Below are 19530 nucleotides of genomic sequence, written 5' to 3'. Positions count from 1 at the left end.
GTGACAAAACTCCTTATGAGCTATGGAAAGGAAGACCTGCTTCGGTGAAGTACTTCAAGATATTTGGAAGCAAGTGCTTCATAAAAATAAATGATGGCTCACCTGGAAAGTTTGATTCTCGGGTTGATGAAGGGATATTTCTTGGATACTCTCCACGGAGCAAGGCTTACAAGTGCTACAATTATCGACTGAAGAAAATAGTGGAAAGCATTGATGTAAAGGTTGATGAAGATCTTCCAGAAAAGGAAATTGAAGAACATGAAGATGACTTTCTCCTTGAAGAAGAAGAACCTAAAGAAGAAAATATAGATGATGAAGAAGAAGAAGAGAAAAGAGAACCACCTCATACGCCTTCAAAGATGAAGTATATTGAAAGATATCATCCAGAAGAGCAGATCATTGGCGATAAAGATGAAGGTGTGTAGACCCGAAGAAGGATATCAATTACACCCAAGAGAAAAGTCATTGCCCTCCTATCTATGATAGAACCAGAAACATTTGCAGAAGCAAGTAAGGATCCTCACTGGGTAAAAGCAATGGAAGAAGAAATGTCCCAAATTGAGAAGAACAAGACATGGGAGCTGGTACCTCGTCCAAAGGACAAAAACATAATAGGAACAAAATGGGTGTTCAAAAATAAAATGAATGAGGAAGGACAGGTTATCAGAAACAAGGCAAGACTTGTCTGCAAAGGCTATTCACAAATTGAAGGAGTTGACTTTGAAGAGAAATTTTCACCCGTGGCCCGTATGGAAGCTATCAGGATGTTCTTAGCATTTGCTTGCTCAAAAGGATTCAAAATCTATCAAATGGACCTGAAATCAGCATTTCTAAATGGGGAACTCAAGGAGGAAGTCTACATGGAGCAGCCAGAAGGTTTTGATCTGACAGCAGGAAAGGACCTAGTCTGTAAGTTGAAAAAGGCTTTGTATGGATTGAAACAAGCTCCTAGAGCTTGGTATGCAAGACTGGATAACTATCTCTAACAACAAGGCTTCAAAAAGGGAGTGGCTGGAAGCAATCTATACATAAAGATAGATCAACGTAAGTTACTAATTGCTCTTGTTTATGTCGATGATCTGATTTTTGCTAGTAATAATGATGAAATGAGCCATGAATTTTCTCAAAGCATGGCAAAAGAGTTTGAGATGTCAATGATAGGAGAGTTGTCCCACTTCCTTGGACTTCAAGTATCTCAAACCAGAGCAGGATTGTGTATATCTCAAGCCAAATATCTAAAAGACGTGCTCAAAAAATATGGAATGGAGGATTGTGCACCCGTGAGTACACCTATGACCACAAACTGCAAATTGAGCAAAGATGATGACTCCCCTCTAGTAGATGCAACTCATTACAGGTCAATGGTTGGAGCCCTTCTATACTTAACAGCTACACGACCAGACATAATGCAAGCAGTAGGAATGGTGGGAAGATTTCAATCTGCTCCCAAACAATCTCATTTATTAGCTGTAAAAAGAATTCTCAGATATTTGAAGGGAACTTCTGATTTTGGTCTTTGGTACCCAAAGGACTCAACACTGATGATAACTGCATACACCGATGCTGATTGGGCTGGAAGTATAGATGATTGGAAAAGTAATATTGGAAATGCATTCTTCCTAGGAGACTGTTTAGTATCCTGGCTCAGCAAAAAACAGTGATCCATATCATTATCCACAGCCGAAGCTGAGTATATTGCTGCAGCAGACTGTTGTTCTCAAATACTATGGATGAAGGAAGCTCTAAAATATCTCGACATATGTACATATCAACCGATTACCGTCTATTGTGACAACACAAGCGCTATCGGTCTCAGCAAAAATCCAGTGATACACTCAAGAACCAAACACATACCAATCAAGTATCATTTCCTCCGTGAGCAAGTAGCTGAACAAAACATCGTCCTGGAATATATCAATACTAAGGAGCAGATAGCTGATATTTTCACAAAACCTCTTCCTCGAGAAGCATTCGAACATCTGCGTCAAAAGATGGGGGTTATTTCTTTATCATCACTCAAGTTCATTCATAAAGATGCAGCAGGACAAGGGGAGTTCGTATGCATTCCTTTGCCATTGATGTCAAAGGGGGAGAGAGCAGAAGAATATTTCCATCAATAACAAAGGGGGAGATTGTTGGACACAGATTGTCATTGATGTCAATATGGCAATATTCAAGAGGAGGAGACAGAGCCATCAGAGGAGCAGATGGAGCCAAGAGGAGCAAATGGAGCCAAGAGGAGCAGACCAAGCCAGAGGAGCCACATTGGAGCAAAGAGGAGCTATAGGAGGAGCCACATATGTATATGCCATATATATGCCAAAGAAGAGGAGCTATCGGAGCAAGAGGAGCCATCGGGGGAGAAAATGAAGCAAACAGAGCCATATATGCCTCAGATAACAGATATCGGGAGCATACACAGCTATCGAGAGCCATCGGGAGCAGAACTCATATAGATATGTTATCAGGCTTGTAAAACCCGTGTATGCATGCTTTAACATTATCGGCGGTTAAAACCCATATATATGCGTTATACAATAATATATGCATGCATCAACATTATCGGGAGCTGTTCGGGCGATCAAAACCCATATATGCCTTCATTAATACTATCGGGAGTTGTTCGGGCAATGAAAACCCACATATGCATGTATTAACGTTATCGGGAGTGTTTGAGCGCCCAAAATCTACATATATGCATTTACAATAATCAAAGGCCTTTTTCCTTTTTGGTGGAAACAACACAAGTTAAATGTGTTTCGGCACATATGGACCCGATGGCATATATATCTATATATATATATATATTTCGCCATATCGGCGCATCGGGGTTTCGGCTAAGTGACCCAATGGCATATCGCAATGGACCCGATGGCATTCCATATTTGGTTTATAATATATCGCATCCGCAGCATAAAGGGTCGCCCACCCCAAATCCTTCGATTGTGATAACTCCAAGGACCCGATGGTGGCATTAAAACTGGTTTATAATAATATCGCATCCGCTGTATGTCGCAATGTATATAGGGCCATCCACCCCAATCCTTTGATTGCGATAAGTGGTGGCGGACCCGATGGAAGCTTTAAAGGGAATATATATTAACATCGCATCCGTAGTAATTGCCCATCCTATAAAGGCTTCCCATATCTATTTGCCGATTGCGATTACAAGGCGGACTCGATAAATTATGGTTGCAGGTGAAGTAAATTTGAAGTCCGCCTTTAAGTGTTTTTCACCTATTTTTCATATATTTCCTATGTAACTCAAAAATGGCTTGCGCGAGGTGTTTTGAGCCGAAAGGCTTACGATCACTGTTTCGATGGTTCAGAAGGTTGAACGACAGTTGAATGGGGTGATTCATGGCGAAATCGATTGCGATTGGGACTTGGCTGTCTGTTAAGCTATGTTGTGCAATCAGTGGCAAAGCAGCGCTGTTACAGTCTTATGAATATGGTCCTCTGCGTTGACTCAGTGCTTGTCATTGATACAACGCATCCTGAGAATATTGGAACACTTGTATAGATAGAAGAAGCAAAGGAATGGGAAGTCGAAGTGTCAAGCGAACATAGAAGATCAAGCGAGTCAGAGGAAACGATAGCGACTGAGGAGGAAGCCAAAGAGCCAGCATGTAAGAGGAAACGAATGGACAGAGGCATGGAATGTATAAAAACAGAAAACGCAGAGGACTGTGTTGTTGTTGTTGTTGTGGTGAAAAAAACCAGAGAAGAGGCAACAGAACCAGCGGAGGGTGCAGAGGCAACTGAACCAGTGGAGGGTACAGAGGCAACAGAAGCAGCAGAGACTGTAGAGGCAGCAGAAGCAGCATAACCAGTTTATACCAAGGTTGGGTTGGAGCCTCAGAACTGAACAGGTTGAAGTCCTTGGGAGTTGGTGCTCCTAAAATCCAAGATTGGTGTCTTGGCAAAACAGAGTTGGTGCTCTGGAGGTTGGAGCCTCACTGAAGTCCAAGTTGGAGCTTGGCAACCATTCATAGTCAGATATACTTATATTGTATTTATTTCATTGCACTGTATTGAGTCTTAATAAAAGCATTTATTCCAGCTGTTGATTTTTCTGTTCTGTGTATACATATACATATCTATATATGCTTTTGACAATCACTAGAACAAAAAATAATAAATACCGATTCACCCCCCTCTCAGTATTTCCAACACCAAACTACTCCCTTGGGAGTTCGTTTCTCTTTTCCCAACATCTACAATCTAAAAACCAGACTCTAAAGCCTTCATCAAAAACCTCACTACAAAGGGGACCCAACATAACTAAGCGCCCAGGTCGATGACAAGATCTTTTTCCCCCACCCCACTATGTTATCAACAAACAAAAATATCACAAAATATCCATATGATCTCATAGCGAACACCTTACAATTACAGACCATAAACTCCCAGGTCAGAAACATAGGCATTTAGCCACCATACATTGAGATTCCCTTAGCCACATAATTAACCAAGCAGAATTGCACATATGCCAGATAAGGCACCAGGATAAACCATTAAAAAAAAAATTATATATATATATATATAATAAAATAAATAAATAAAAAATTCCCCCATGATAAACAGACCCAAAGAGATAGGCCAAGACAAGCCATAACAACATCAATATTGAGGGCATTCAAAAAACCATACGCCTGCCACAAGATGAGTCAGAAACATGCCACCAAAAGTCATACAAACACGCCCTAAATCTCAGGCCAAACACTAAAGCAAAAAACTTCCACACTGATAAACCATCTTATTTAATAATTGATCATTATCCGAAAAAAAGACTGTTAATTAAGAGGAAAAAAAACAAAAAACAAAAAAAACATTAAAATACAAAATTATTAATACAAAATAATAATAATAATAATAAATACCTTTAAAAAAATTATAACAAATAATTAAAATTAAAAAACCCAAAAACTAATAAACTACTTAAAAAAATTAAACAATTATTAATATATTTAAAAAGAATATATTTAAAATAAAAATAAAATATTATTTTTTATTAAAATATTGAAAATATATATATTATAAAATTAAAATTAAAAATATAATTAAATTTTAAATTAATATATATAATCAACAAAACTTAAAAACGTCGAATACAAAAAAAATAAAAAAAATCAAATCAAACAAAAAAAAGAAAGTGTGTATATATATATATATATATATATACACCATTGTGGGAGAGGGTGATGCTCGTAATAGCCCTTCCGATGAGTGTTGTAGATGTTGTACAGCAATTGCAAGACGTCAATGTGTGTAGACAGCAATTGCAAGACGTCAATGTGTGTAGAGGGGCAATCCCCCACAATGAATTCTCTTTTGTTGGTTTTTTTTATGTTTTTTAAATTAAATTTTATTTATTTTATATAAAAAAATTGGGATTTTAATGTATTTTATTTTTTTAATTAAATGTGTTATTTAAAAAAAATATTAATATTTATTATTTAATGAGTTCGTTTAACTTTCATTTTCACGAGAACAAATTTTTTTTATTTTTTTAGTATTTGTTTTTTCCAAAATTTGAAAAAAAAACATATATTTTTTATTTTACTTTCTTTTATATATATATATATATATATATATATATATATATACTATGTTTTGAAAAAAAATATTATGTTACAAGTGGATGTAGATTTTTACAGTTACTCATGTTGTCAAAACTTTTAGAAGAAAATTGTTTACCCTGATGTTGATTTTGTAAGCCATAGTTAAAATAATATCACAAATTTAATGCCCCATTGAAAAGGGGTCAAGTTGTCTTGAGCTAAGATTTTAAAAGAGTTGCCCCATTGAAAAGGGGATCAAGTTGTCTTGAGCTAAGATTTTAAAAGAGTTGCCCCATTGAAAAGGGGATCAAGTTGTCTTGAGCTAAGATTTTAAAATTGCTGTACTTTTAGCCCTTAAACAAAACAAAACAAAACAAAAAAATTGCTCTTGGTAGAGTGACTCTTTGATTTAGGTGTTGATTTTTAAGGTTGGATAATTGGTTTATAATCTCATGGTTGAATATTATTAAAATTTTAAGGTTTTTTCTACTCTTGTTTTATTTTCATGGTTGAAAAGTGTGAGAATTTTAAGGTTTTCTGAATCATTCTATTTGATCTTCAATGCCATGTGTTATCGCTTAAGAAATAATTTCTAAATTGTTCACATCAGTTTTATTTTAAAGGTTAGGTGTTAGTCCGGGTTTAATTTTTCCATGTTTGCTTTAGTATCTAAATCCTAGGAGTCTTGTTGGTATGTCCAAATAAAGGTCAACACTCCGTTTTCATCCATCATCGGTCTCACATCACACCTAAACTCCATATTTCAATCCTATTTCAAAGTTATTACGCGCTGCGAAACCCAGTCTAGGTGATTTCATAGCGCAAAACCCAGTCTAGGTGATTTCGTAGCGCAAAACCCAATCTAGGAGTTTTCGTAGCACAAAACACAGATTTTGTACTGGCTGCGCTACGAAATCGGGGATTCCTGCCAGATCTTGTCTAGTTGTCTTTTTCATCAAAATCTGTTAATGTTTCAACACCACGTGTCAGTCCTTGAACCATGCCTATCACATGCAGCCATTCCTTCTCATCATTAGATTCGTTAGGTGTCTTGGTACGCTCAAGTTTCAAATTTCAAAAAAGGAGCCAAGTATTTTCAGTTATGATTATGTATGGGTTCATGTATGAGAAGCAAATTGATAGGTATTTAATCAGAATTCTTTGAAGTCCATGTGAAGTAGCTTCCCTTTTCATTTCAAGCGAGGCAATGATCGAGATTAAGATGGTGCAAGCTCTTTCAATTTTCATCTTGCAGGAATTGGAGATGTCTACAAAAAAGAAGGATCATAGATTAGGCGGGTGTCTAATATTGAACAAGCTTTCAAACAGGTTCGTTGTTGGAGATTCTGTGAAAAACTAAGTCAAAGTTTTGGCCTTAAACTGTGGTTTTTGTAATTACACAGCAGTTTCGTAACGCGCTATGAAACTGTTGTAGCTACATATTATTTCGGTTGACCAATTTTGAAAGAAAAAGGTGAAATATTTTTGAAAAGGATCATTTACAAAGTGTGAGTATACAGCAAGGGCAAAACAAGTAGAGGAAAGACATTTATGAACTCCAAATTTTATCAGTCAAATTGTCTTCTTCTTTTTACCAGTCAACTTCTAGAAGAGTTTCTGAGCAGTTGAAAACTCGTCTCTGAAAATTGAAAGAGGTTTCATTCCTAAGATAATGAAGTACAAAAACCTCTTCCACTTTCTTCAAATGCATTATGATATGGGAGAAATTAAGGACCAAACTTGCACTACGAAACTGTTGTAGGTGTCGTTTTTCACAAGCATATTTCTCCTATTTTACACCTGTTTTTCAAAGACACATTCTGGGTGGTAGGAAAGGTGTTTCAAAAAACCAAGAGAGGTTTTTGTTCATCATGGATTGGTTCACAAAAGCCTCCTTCAGTTTTTCTAAATAAATTTTTTATGGGAAGATATGAGCTCTGTCCCAAGACCTATTTTTCAGCCAGAACGGAGATAGAAACAGTCTCCTAGTTTCTAGGAACAGTAAAAGGATGAGTCATCAAGAGCCAGCTGGAGGGTTATGAGCGCCATAAAATTCAAATTCATGGAGTTATAGGTGTCAAAAGGAGTGTTTAATTCTTAGATAAGGTCGTTTTAATCATAATGAGGAGTTACACTCCTAATTGTTTTAGGTCTCTAAAACTGCCAGTTAACAGTCAGTTACATTAATTAGTTAGTTTTAAGTGTCAATAGGTGTCAGATCAGGTAGAATTCGAATTCTCCTCATCCTAGAGGAAGGAATTTCAGTTATGTAAAGATCTCTATATATAGGAGAAGATCTAATGTACAAAGGGTTGAAGATTTTTCAGAGAAACTCTCTTATTGTGCTTTGGTGTAATACTTCGTTTCTAGTAATACAATACTTGGCTTTGCTTCTCAGGAATCAGAAGGGATTCAATGTTCAAAATGTCTTGTGTTTTTCTTCTCTCTTTACCTACAGTGGTATGAATGTGTGATTACTTAGAAATCACTGATAGTGCTCTAACTTCCTTTACACATTTATAAACTGTGTGGTCCTATGCTTTTCTGATATATTTTCCATATGTTGAATTCCTATGCCCTGACTTCTATGTAAAGCTAACATTATTGTCAATACTGAAGCATATTTGACTCCATAAGCCCAATGGATATTTTCTAATTGTGTTTCAACCTTCTTCACTGGTTCATTGGTTTTATAGAGTTAGCCATCTAATCCTTTATCAATATCATTAGTCCTTTCAGAGAGCCCTCTCAGGTTGAGGAGGCTAAGCCTCAGCCAAAAGTAGGTTTGAAAGAGTTACACAAGGCCTTCCTAATCATCAGCCTATCAAGCCAAGGTTTTGTGATAACACCATGATTGAAAATTATTGGAATTTTAAGATTTTTCATTATCAGTATTTTAGTTTTTAATGCCATGGCTAAAAAATGTTGAAATTTTAACCCTTAAAAAAAGGATGATGCAGCATCACCACTTTTCTATTTTGGGGTGTAATTTCATGGTTTTTTGCATAAAAATAGGGATTTTTTGAGCCGGAGTCCTCATTTTGAGGTTAAAGTTCTCATTAAATTGGTAACAATGTTGTGTGCCTTTGGGGTTCAAGAAGTGAAATATTTGGATCATATTATATCCCATGAAGGCATGAAAGTGGACCTTAACAAAGTCAAAGCTATGAGGGAATGGCCAATCCCAAAGACCTTGAAGGAACTTAGAGGATTCTTAAGATTAACATAATATTACTGCAAGTTTGACAAGAATTATGGACAAATAGTAGCACCTTTAACAAAATTATTGAAGAAGGAAGCATTTTCTTGGACTAAGCAACCAAATCTATTGAAAAACTTAAAGAAACTAGGTGTAAAACTCTCATCCTTGCCACTCCTAACTGCACAAAAACCTTCATTGTGGAGTGTGATTCCTCATGCCGTAGTGTTAGTGCAAATTTGATGCAAGAAGTAAGTCTCTCTCCTTTTAAAGTAGCAAACTTCAATGAATGAAGTTATTTGGATTCATCTATGAAAAAAAATCGTGACTATATTGTTGAAGAAAGTGTAACTAGGTTCGGAATTTACAAATGTAATTTTGATCTTTGTACTTGTCAAGAAAAAGAAATATTATTTTTTATGAATCATAAGAATGAGTTTTTTTTTTCTGATTCCATAGGTCTATTCAAAGAGTCAAAATCATGAGCTCTTATTGAGCATATTTGTAATGTGTATGAAGCCACCTAGCGTCTAAGAATAGCCCTCCAACACCAACATAATCCTCCTAAAGACAAGCAAGCAAATCGATGAAAAACTTTGTCATGTTGGCAGCAAAAATAACTCAAAATGAAGTCATGTCGGCTAGCTAAAAGGACACAATGGATCACTTGGTTATGTCATCTCATTATGGAGGCATGACCACTATATACCCACCTAGGGTCACCGCATATAGGAGGAACAGGATCTCGCATTCTTCTGAAGCAACTCGGATAAGAACTAGGTCTGCAACTCCGCATACAAAGAAGAAGTATATTCTCGGATGGGATAATCTAGAACAGGATTTTGGTGACAAGGTATAGTAATACCTTCACATTCCACTTTGAGATATCAGATATATTCAAAGTGCTGGAACTTGGATGGGTATAGAACTATGTCTCTTCGCATAAGGATAAGTCTTCGGACAATATCTTTGTGATCTCAGATAAGAACTATTATAATGATCACCTTCTCGACATAAGTCTAAAGACAAGGATCTCAGTGCTACTCTCTGCGGTCACAACCTTAAGCACAGTGATGATCTCAATGGTGACTCTGTCTCAAATATATAATCTCAATAAAGGGGAATCTATGGTGAAAACATTGAAGATCGCGATGGTGCAGACACAGTGATGATCTCGGAAAAGGCACACTGATGATGATGATTTAAACAGTATGAAGAAGAGAATTGATGTCTTGGTCTTAGAGTGGCTCAGTCAGTCAAGGGTCATGGTCTTGGTTTTCATCAATGAGAATCTCTATAAGAAAAATTATGTGCGGGTTTTCCTCTCCAAGAGGGAGAGGTTTTGGCCCTGGCAGAATGCGACTTCTTGTGTTCTTGTCTATTTGTTTTGATAGCAGTTTGATGTGTGAAAATTCTATCACTAAAACAACAGATGTATTTTACCTACTTATTTTTCAATAAGTTATTTACGAAAACCCTTCAATAAACATTAAAATTAATTCTGCTGCAGATATCACACCATAATACAAAAACAAACACATGCACAAGAATCAACACATCAACACATATTTTGGACAATTGTCCTAGGAAAAACCCAATGTGGGAAAACCGGTGCAGCAGAGGAGGATTTTATTATTCAGCAATTCTTCAGTACAAATGGGTGCCAAACTGGCTTACCCAACAAAGAAAAAATTCTCCAGCACTTCTCCCAGTCTCAGTGGCAGGCTTGCTAGCCTCTGCGCATCTCCCAGAGCCTCTATGTTAGCTCCTGCCTCTTTGCGTCACCCACGTAGGCCCTCTAGTGACTATGCAGTCTATTGCCTTTGCATCTACTTAAGAGGCTCTGCGTCTAATGAGCGCGAGTACTGCAGCAAGGATGATGCAACTCCTGGGCTACCATCTTTACTTATCAACCCGGGGTTCGTACAAACTTGGAGGTGACAGTGTTGTATGCACAAGTAAAAGTGATGGTTTTGTCTGTTGTCATTATTTTGTTGGCGAGAGACCACTGGGGTTCCAAGACGGACTTCTATGGAGTCAGAAGAAGCTTGATTCTTTGATGGAAAAAAGGTAAATCTACTCTAAGAGAGAGTTACTCTACTGCAATAATGGAGAAGGTTGACATGTAATGCTAAATCACACCATTCCCTAATTAACCATTTAAGAAGCTATGCTAGGTAGAAATGCTAAATCAACATGAAACAAATTCTACTATCTAAGTTGTAGGAGTAAGAAGCATCAAACAACACTAATGTGCAAGTAAAGAGACTGAACTAAATTTGTTTTTGCTTTTTTGTCTTTTTATGCAAAATCAAGTATGCAACTAATTGCTTTTGTGGATGTGGCAGGTGAATTAAGGATGTTTGAGGATGGCTGGAAGGGCTATGAGATGTTTGGATGGTGTGGAGGGCCCCTGGGAGGTTTTTGGTGACTTCCTAGAAGTTTTCCATCAATTCGGCCTCAAAACAGGCTATTTCAAGAAAACCTATAGGATGTACTAGAAACCTATAGGATGATCCTGTAGGAATTACAGGAAACCTACAGGATACAGCCGAGAGAAAAATGTGAGGTGTTGAAGGTAATGGGAGGCTTAGGAAAGGTGTGTGATGGGTGGAATGGAGTGGCTGAAGATCTAGGATCAAAGAGGAGTCAATATCCAAGATAGTAGATGGTTGGATTCACTCAATGTGCTTGGAAGAATTTCTATGAAAAATGATGAAAAATTAGTGAAGGTGATGGTGGAAACAAGGGATGGCTAAGGTGGATGGAGTGGAAGGTGGCTTCTAGATATGAAGTGTTAGTCTCCTCCCGAAGCACCTCCACTGCATAAAACATGTGTATCTTCCAAAAAGATATGCAACAAGATACATTTTCATAAACTAGAAAAGCAGAATTAATGAATCAACTGCCTATACTATGCATGAAGAAATTTGTTGAAAGGAATGAAAGCATGGATGAGATATATTGTAGAAATGGAGATGAAAAATATGACAATCGAAATATACCTTGCAAAACTAACCAACTACTAAATTAAAGACCGTGAACTCCAAAGCTCATAAAAGAACTAGACATATGTGTTTTTGGGGCTGCTTAAGGGTCCCTTCCTCAAGTCATGATCCCGGAATGAGGAAGTGAGGCTGAGACACCTACTGAAAACCTTGTGGTGGTCCTTCCTCTCCTTGCTAACCTGTTGCTTGAAGTAAGGCGCAAATGGAAGCAAACTAATAAACAACCAATCTAATCTACACTACTTGTAATGGAAATGCATCTAAAGAGCAAATTAACAATGAAGCTATGAATCTACACTAAACATACATGTACAATAAAGAGGAGCCTTGGCTACTAGGGTTGGGCCCTAATCCAAGAGCTTTAGCCCTCTGAGTTAACTCAGTGTTGGCTCAAAACTAAACTCATTCTTATTACCAAAACAGCAAATTACATCAATAGAACTTTCACAAGTATTGCAGCTCGAAAATAGCCTAGAGTTTTACATTAAAAATCTGAATCCTACTAAGGTCCTAGGCCTCTCTACTTATACAACTGAAGTCCCCAATAACTTCCTTAAAATTAGGGAGGTTCGGCTCCCAAACTCGAGATAAACTGGTGCTTTGTCTCTCACTTGCTTGGCTGCCTTCTAATCCTCATGATTTGGTTGTTTGCACTTCGAGCTGATGTCATGAATGGAGGAATATTCGAATTGAGGAGTAGTAAATGAGGAGGATTTACCTCCTACAATCCCTATCCCTTGTCCCATTCGAGTTTTTACCTTAGTCTTTGCCAAAATTCCTTGATTTTCTCCTTTAATCCTCCATTCAATGCATATTAGTCCACTAAGCATAATATCCAACTCTAACTCACCTCATAAAAAAAATATAATCAAAAAGATGTAATAAGTTATGAGAAAAGTTGGTTTGACTAAGCTAGGAGGTGAATTAAGGCCCATATAATTACCCAATGATGAGGCTTATCATCACCCCCCTACTGAAAGTGTTGCTCATCCTTTGAGCAACTTAATCAATATCCATATCCTTCATGGCTCTAGTGGCCTTTCTAACATCCCATGCCTCTGTTGTGGTATCCTCCTCTTGTTCATAGAAGCCTGCTTTCTTTTCTACCTCCTCCCACTGCCTCTTTTCTTCTTCTTCCTTTCTCCCCTCTAGCATCCCTAAGAGTAGTGGTGGACTGAGTCTTAGGCCAATCCAATTGACTTTCAACCTTTTCATAGATTGCTTATACATAGGTGTCCTATTTAGTACCTCTCTCAACCTTTGAGGAGAGTGATACTCTCTTATATTTAAGTTGTATGGCAGTGTGTTCCATCTCCTCAGGCAAGCATGTATGCTATCATCTCCTAGCAACCTAAACATGTCCTCAAAATGTGGAATTGCTTGCTCTTGGGCAGCAATATATATAGGTGCCAGCTGAGGATCATTTGCAATCAAATTATGGGTACTGATGAGGGCCAAGGGATTTGATTGTTCAGCTCTGATCACAAGAGGTTTAGTTTGCTCTCTTGCCAATATCCTTTTCATCTCTACAGCCCTTGACTCCTCATGGTTCATCCATGATGCCAAAGCCATTAATTGTAAATCTCCTAGCTTGGCATTAGGGTCCCATACATTCATGTTTGTTAGGGCCACATTGTGCAAATAAAACTCAGCCATTTTGGCCCTATCTTCTAGTGTACTTTGATCACAAAGATCAATGAACTACATGTAGTCCTGAAATGGCATGGTGCCTCTCTCTGCTAGGATCATAATCTAGAACCATGGAAAATTTTAGGGGCTAATGTTCGCCCAGTGGGCTAATTTTCCATGATTTTTCCACAAAAAAGATTCGCCAATTTCCAATTTTATAAAAGACGATTCGCCCAAATTTTAGAATATAAAATTATTTTACCTTAAAAATCGCCAACATTATATAGAGACTATATATAAAATAATTATAAATTTGATTAATTTTACAAATATATCAATAAACATTTATAATTTGCATATTAGGTATTAGTGAGATTCGCCAATGTTTTAAACTTCAAGAAAATTTTCCATCCTTAAAATTTTCCTTGTCTAGAACTGCAGCCATTGTTCTTTGAGGTATAGAGCATAGGATTTAGCTGGAATCCTACACTGGATTGCTTCCAAAGAGAGACTGGCCATACATGCTAATTGATTCTCTCTTTCCTGCAGATGTCCCCTCAACCATGCATTTTCTGTCTATAGTTTATTTCTCATTATGGCCTCTCTATCTCTCAAGCCACTTACCTCTTTTCCTATTTCCTTGAGTTTCTCCTCCATGTGCCCAATGTCTTCCACCCCTTTTGATTTGGAAATTTGCATCCTTCGGTGAGTTCTAGCCCTCTCCTTCTCAAGCTTGAAGAACAGTGGGATAGCAAATTTTTTAGGTATGACCCTGCCTCCTTCAATAAACCTGTAATAGGATTCCAGGTTAGGTCGGGGGTTGGGTTCTTTTGTCTCTGGGTCCTCTTCTTTAGTTTCTTGTTGCTCCCCTACCTCCCTTTCCAATTTCTGTGCCTCCTGTAGGTTCAGTAGAGTATCCTATAGGACTGTTTTTTCTTCCTGTAGATTTTGTTGTGTATCCTGTAGGATTGCCTTTCCCTTGGAGGAGGTTGATCTAGTACTAGGCCTTCTTACATAGGTGATAAGAGACTGAGGGGAAGGCATTTTCTCTTTTTATGTAGGGGAGTCTTCAATCACAATAGGAATTTTAGTTGATGTTTGGGGTTTCCCCTGTCTTATTCTTGTGCTTTTTCTTGTCCTGAAATATAATGGGGTTTGCCTCTGTCTTTTTCCTTTTTGCTTGATGGGGGTGCTAAGAGCAATGAGGGCAGTTGTTGCCTCTCTCTCAATGGCTTCTGGAGACACCCTAGGTGACTCCTCCTTGTTTTTTGTCCCCTCTTTTCCATTGCCTTCTTCCTCTTTGTCCTTCCTGTCTTCTTCTTCTTGTAGATATTCATCATCTTTATCATTTTCCTCCTTAACATCCTCCTCTGTTTCTTCATCATCCCCCTTATCTTTCTCCTCTTCTTCTTCATCTTCCTCATTTTCTTCTATTTCATCTCCTTCTTCATCCATCTCATCCTCATCTCCTTCTGTTTCTTCCTCTTCCTTCTTTACTTCTTCTTCCTCTGCTTCAGTCTTTATCTCTTCCTCTTCCTGCTTTACTTCTTCTTCCTCTACTTCAATCTTTATATCTTCCTCTTCACTGATAGTAGGACTAACATCATACGTGAGAGATTTTATGTCATCCTCTGCTGGCATGTCTATGAAAACTGACCATGTTATAGGAATTCTAAGGTTTTGGAGGGAATATTCTATAAGGATCCTAATTAACCCATGGTGAGCTAAATGTTGGGAATTTCCCTCCTTCACTTTGATGCTTGAGTCTATTAGTGATTGCAACAGGAAGTATGGTATGTTGAGCCTTTGGTGAGGGGGTGTTTCTACTCCAAATCTCAATTCTTCAAGGATCCTAAAATGATATCCATAGACCACACTACACCTACCCTCACATGAAATGTATTTTATTAGTTGGTATCTTACCTCATTCCATGGATATGATAGACTTTCCCTCCTTACTCCATTTTTGTCCTCAGTGGGTTCCTCACCTTCTAAAAAGAATTTCCTTTTGGCAACCTGGCTATCTGCTTTGTCTTCTTTCCTCCATGGTATTCCTAGGGGTAGTGTGGTGACTCTGCTGATGAGCTCAGGGGTGAGTTCTATAGAGAGGCCCCTTATCACAACAGTGGCATGGATTCTGGTGAGTTGAATGAGGGAGAGAGAAAATTCTCAAGCCACCTCGTCATCATAGCCTCTGAATTTTTCGAAAAACCCCATCCAATTATGTCTTGTGAAGATTTCGAGCACTTGGGGTGTTAATGGATTCTGACAGTGTTGATGGGCTCCCTCCTATTGAACCATCATGTCATCTTGGTTGGTGAAGTTTGAGGAGATGAGAGGATTGAGACAATTTCAAATGCAGAACCAAGACAGAAATGATTGGGTATGTAATTCCCTTACACAATTGCTAAATTCACTCAAACTTAGAGGATTTCTGGTTCAATTACTCATAAAGAGGGATGTAATTACATAACCTACCTCTTTATATTGTTTGTAGTGGCCAAATCTCGTGTTATCCCCTCTGAAACTCTTCTCGACCAATCCTGTAGACAGTCTTTGTGTATCCTGTAGGAATTCTTGTGCATGATCCCGTAGGAATTCCTTTGCAGTAAAACGATGGAGTTTTGCTTCCAGTGGGTTGCCTGGGTATGAGAGCGACCTGAGAGAGTGATTTTCGAGGAAGTGAAAGGCATGAATGCATGGGAACAATGTTTATTTCCTCTTATGGTGATTTAGGGTGAGGTGGTGTGCTGGCAGCAAAGGTACATTTTCATTTTTGGACCATTGGTCCCCACTACCACCTCATCATTCCCCACTCCTCATAATCAGCTCCCACCTTATGCATACATAGTTAACCGCTTTTGTCCTACTCCTTCTCTGTCTTTGAGTTGACTGCAGCCACGTGTGAGAGGACACCCTATTGTGTATGTGTTGACTGAATGAAGGTGGCCAAGTTAACTGGCCACCTTTTCGCTTATAAACCAAATATCTTGTAACCCTTACAGTTTTTTACTACATGATGCATATGAGAGAGCGAGTGGGATACTTACCTATGATTCCAATGCTATGTTGCAGTTGTCGAAGACCAGAGGTGTTGTTGTGTGTATTTTCTGCATGTTATTCTTCTTCCTCCTCTTGTTGTTTGCTAATGACTTCTTTATTTGTGCAGGTACATGTGGTTGAAGATGGTGTTGTTGTTGTTTTGGAGATCCTGGATCATCATGTTGGATGCTTTTTGCTGGTATGATTGGTATTTTGTGGGATAGGCTGCTACAGGATTTCCTACAGGATGTCTTGTAGATGTTTCTCCCTCATAACTCTTGATCATTCTTTTTGTTGGGATTGTGAGGATGGTGACATGAATGGAAAGAAATAATGGGAGTGTGTAGAGCAAGGAATATTCAGGTGATGCTCTTTATTCCTCCCCGTTTCCCTTTTTCTGAAGACTGGAAAGAAAATACTCTTGAAACTGATTTGTTTCCTTTTAATGGTGAGTGCAGAGGTGATGGTGGTGGACAAGATATGGTGATTGAATGATGAAGAGGTGAAATTTATTTGCCTAGAAATTCATTCATTTTCCTTAGGACTGCTTCATGTAGGATTTCCGGTTCACTGTAATTCCTACAGGATCATCCTGTAGGAATACAGGGGATCCTGTAGGTTTTTACGGGATCTTGTAGGAATACAGGGGACCCTGTAGGTTTTCAGGGAATCATGTATAAAACACAATCCCTTTGTAAATTAAAGCAATGGAGTGGAAAAAATGACCGAAATGGTGGAGGAATGAATGGTAATGAGCGGAAAAATAAATATGTGAGTGAAATGGGTCTCTTTGTGATCCTCCTTTGCTCCTTGACCGTCCTTCTTGCTGACCTACAAATGGAAATTTCATGATTTAAACTTTTTTTTTTTTTTGAAAAACAACTAGGCTGCCTCTGAGAGGTTTTCACCCTAGTTGTTTGCCCTGGGCGCCTCAAGAGAGGTTTTCACCCAGGGATCTTTCTTATTCTCTTTTTTCCTCTCTCTTTTTTTTTGTTTTGACACCACTAAGCCACCTCAAGAGGTTTTCAACCCAATGATGGGACTCAAGTGCCTCATGGAGGTTTTCACCTGAGTCCTTATTCTTTTTTCCTTTTTCTCAGTGATTTGATGAGGGAGGAGCTGGAACTTGCTCCAATATCATCACTATTTTATTGATATCATCAATGAACTCTTGTTTTGATAAAGGTCTCTTGTAAATTTTCAATCAGTGTCCATTAACAAGCAAAGGAATGGCCTCTTCATCTATGGTTCTGATTTGCACTGAACCATTATCATGGCATCTTTCCACAACATAAGGTCCTAGCCATCTTGTCCTTAACTTGCCCTTGAAGTCTTTATACCTCGAATCATATAGCAACGCCCAATCGCCTTCCTGAAATTGCTTCTCCTTGATGCTTTTATCATGCCAGATCTTCCTCTGAAGTTGAACTACCTCTGTTTTTAGGAGGGCCTGCATTCTGAATTCATCCAAACCATTCAACTGGAACAATCTCTTTTTATGTGCACTGCTAAGATCTAGATCTAGCTGGGCTGCCATCCTTAATTTGTTATACTCAAATTCAATGGACAAGGCCTTTTTCCCATAGACCAACTCATAGGGTGTGAATCCAGTGGTGGTCTTCCATGTGGTATTATAGGCCCAGGTGGCCTCAACTAGTCTATCTACCCAATCCTTCCTATTGTTGCTTACCACTTTGGTCAATATGCCCTGCAATGCTCTGTTGGTCACCTCCACTTGCCCATTAGCTTGTCGATGACAGGGAGTGGAGTTCCTATGCTTGATCTTGTGATGGCTGAGCAGGTCTTCAATCATGTTGGAGGTAAACTGACTACCTTGGTCTGTGACCATCTCTCTAGGGTACCCAAATTTGTAGAATACATTCTCCCTTAGGAACTCAGCCACCTTCTCCTCTGTTGCTGCCTTAATTTCCTTGGTTTCAGCCCACTTAGTCAAATAATCATTTCACACAATAGCATATTTTTTTTGCTTGGAATGAGGGTCAATAGGCCCAATGAATTCCATGCCCCACTTGTCAAATGGCTCGAAAGTCACTTGAGGCTGCATATGCATTTCATCTCTTGGAGTAGGCATTCCCATCCTTTAGCACTGATCACACTGACTAGTGTAATTTTTCACATCCTAATAAAGAGTGGGCCAATAATAGCATGCTTGTAACATTTTGAATGTTGTCCTCTTTGCTGCAAAGTGACCTGCACAAGGGGCATCATGACAGGTCAGAAGGATGTCAAAGACTTCCTCCTCCCTAACACACCTTCTCAAGATTTTATCTGGACCAAGTTTGAAGAGATTAACCCCAAACCAAGTGAAGGGGGCGCTTTTCCTAACTATCTTACTCTTTTCTTTGGAGGACAAGTTTGGTGGGAACTATGCTGATACCAAATAGTTTGTTATATCAGCAAACCATGAAGAGAGAACTGAAATAGAAAATAAGTGCTCATCTGGTAACTGGTCATCAACCATTCCTTCTTCACCTGCAAGAAAATTTACTCTAGAAAAAAAGTATGCAACAACATTTTCCTTACTAGGCTTATCAACAATGGTTAGATCAAACTGTTGTAATAAAAGAAACCATCTTATAATTCGAGCATTCTCATCTGGTTTTTTCATTAAATATTTGATTGCAGCATGGTCAGTATGCACAAATGTTTGATAGCCTATAATATAATGCATGAATTTGTTCAATGAATGCACAACAACCAGGAGTTCCTTTTCGGTCACTGTGTAATTTAGTTCAACCTTTGACAAATTCTTACTGATAAAATAGATAGCATAAGGCAGTTTTTCATATATCTAACCTAGGGCTACTTCTATGGCTTTGTGTGAGGCATCAGCACGTATATGTAAGGGGAGGGCCCAATTTGGGCCTTGGAGAATCGTTTCAGTGGTTAACTTGTCATTTAGGATGTCTAAGGCCTCTTGACAACTTTCTGACCATATAAACTCAGAGTCCTTGGCCAACAAACCAAATAAAGGAGAGGCCAACTTGCTGAAGTCCTTTATAAACCTTTGGTAGTATCCAGCTAACCCTAGGAAACTTCTGACATCTCTCTACTTTTGAGGAGGTGG

This window comes from Pinus tabuliformis, chromosome 9, assembly GCF_031772625.1.
Source record: "Pinus tabuliformis cultivar Carrire ecotype Pingquan chromosome 9, CPIR1, whole genome shotgun sequence".
NCBI classification, from domain to species: domain Eukaryota; kingdom Viridiplantae; phylum Streptophyta; class Pinopsida; order Pinales; family Pinaceae; genus Pinus; species Pinus tabuliformis.
This window is presented reverse-complemented; position numbering follows the sequence as displayed.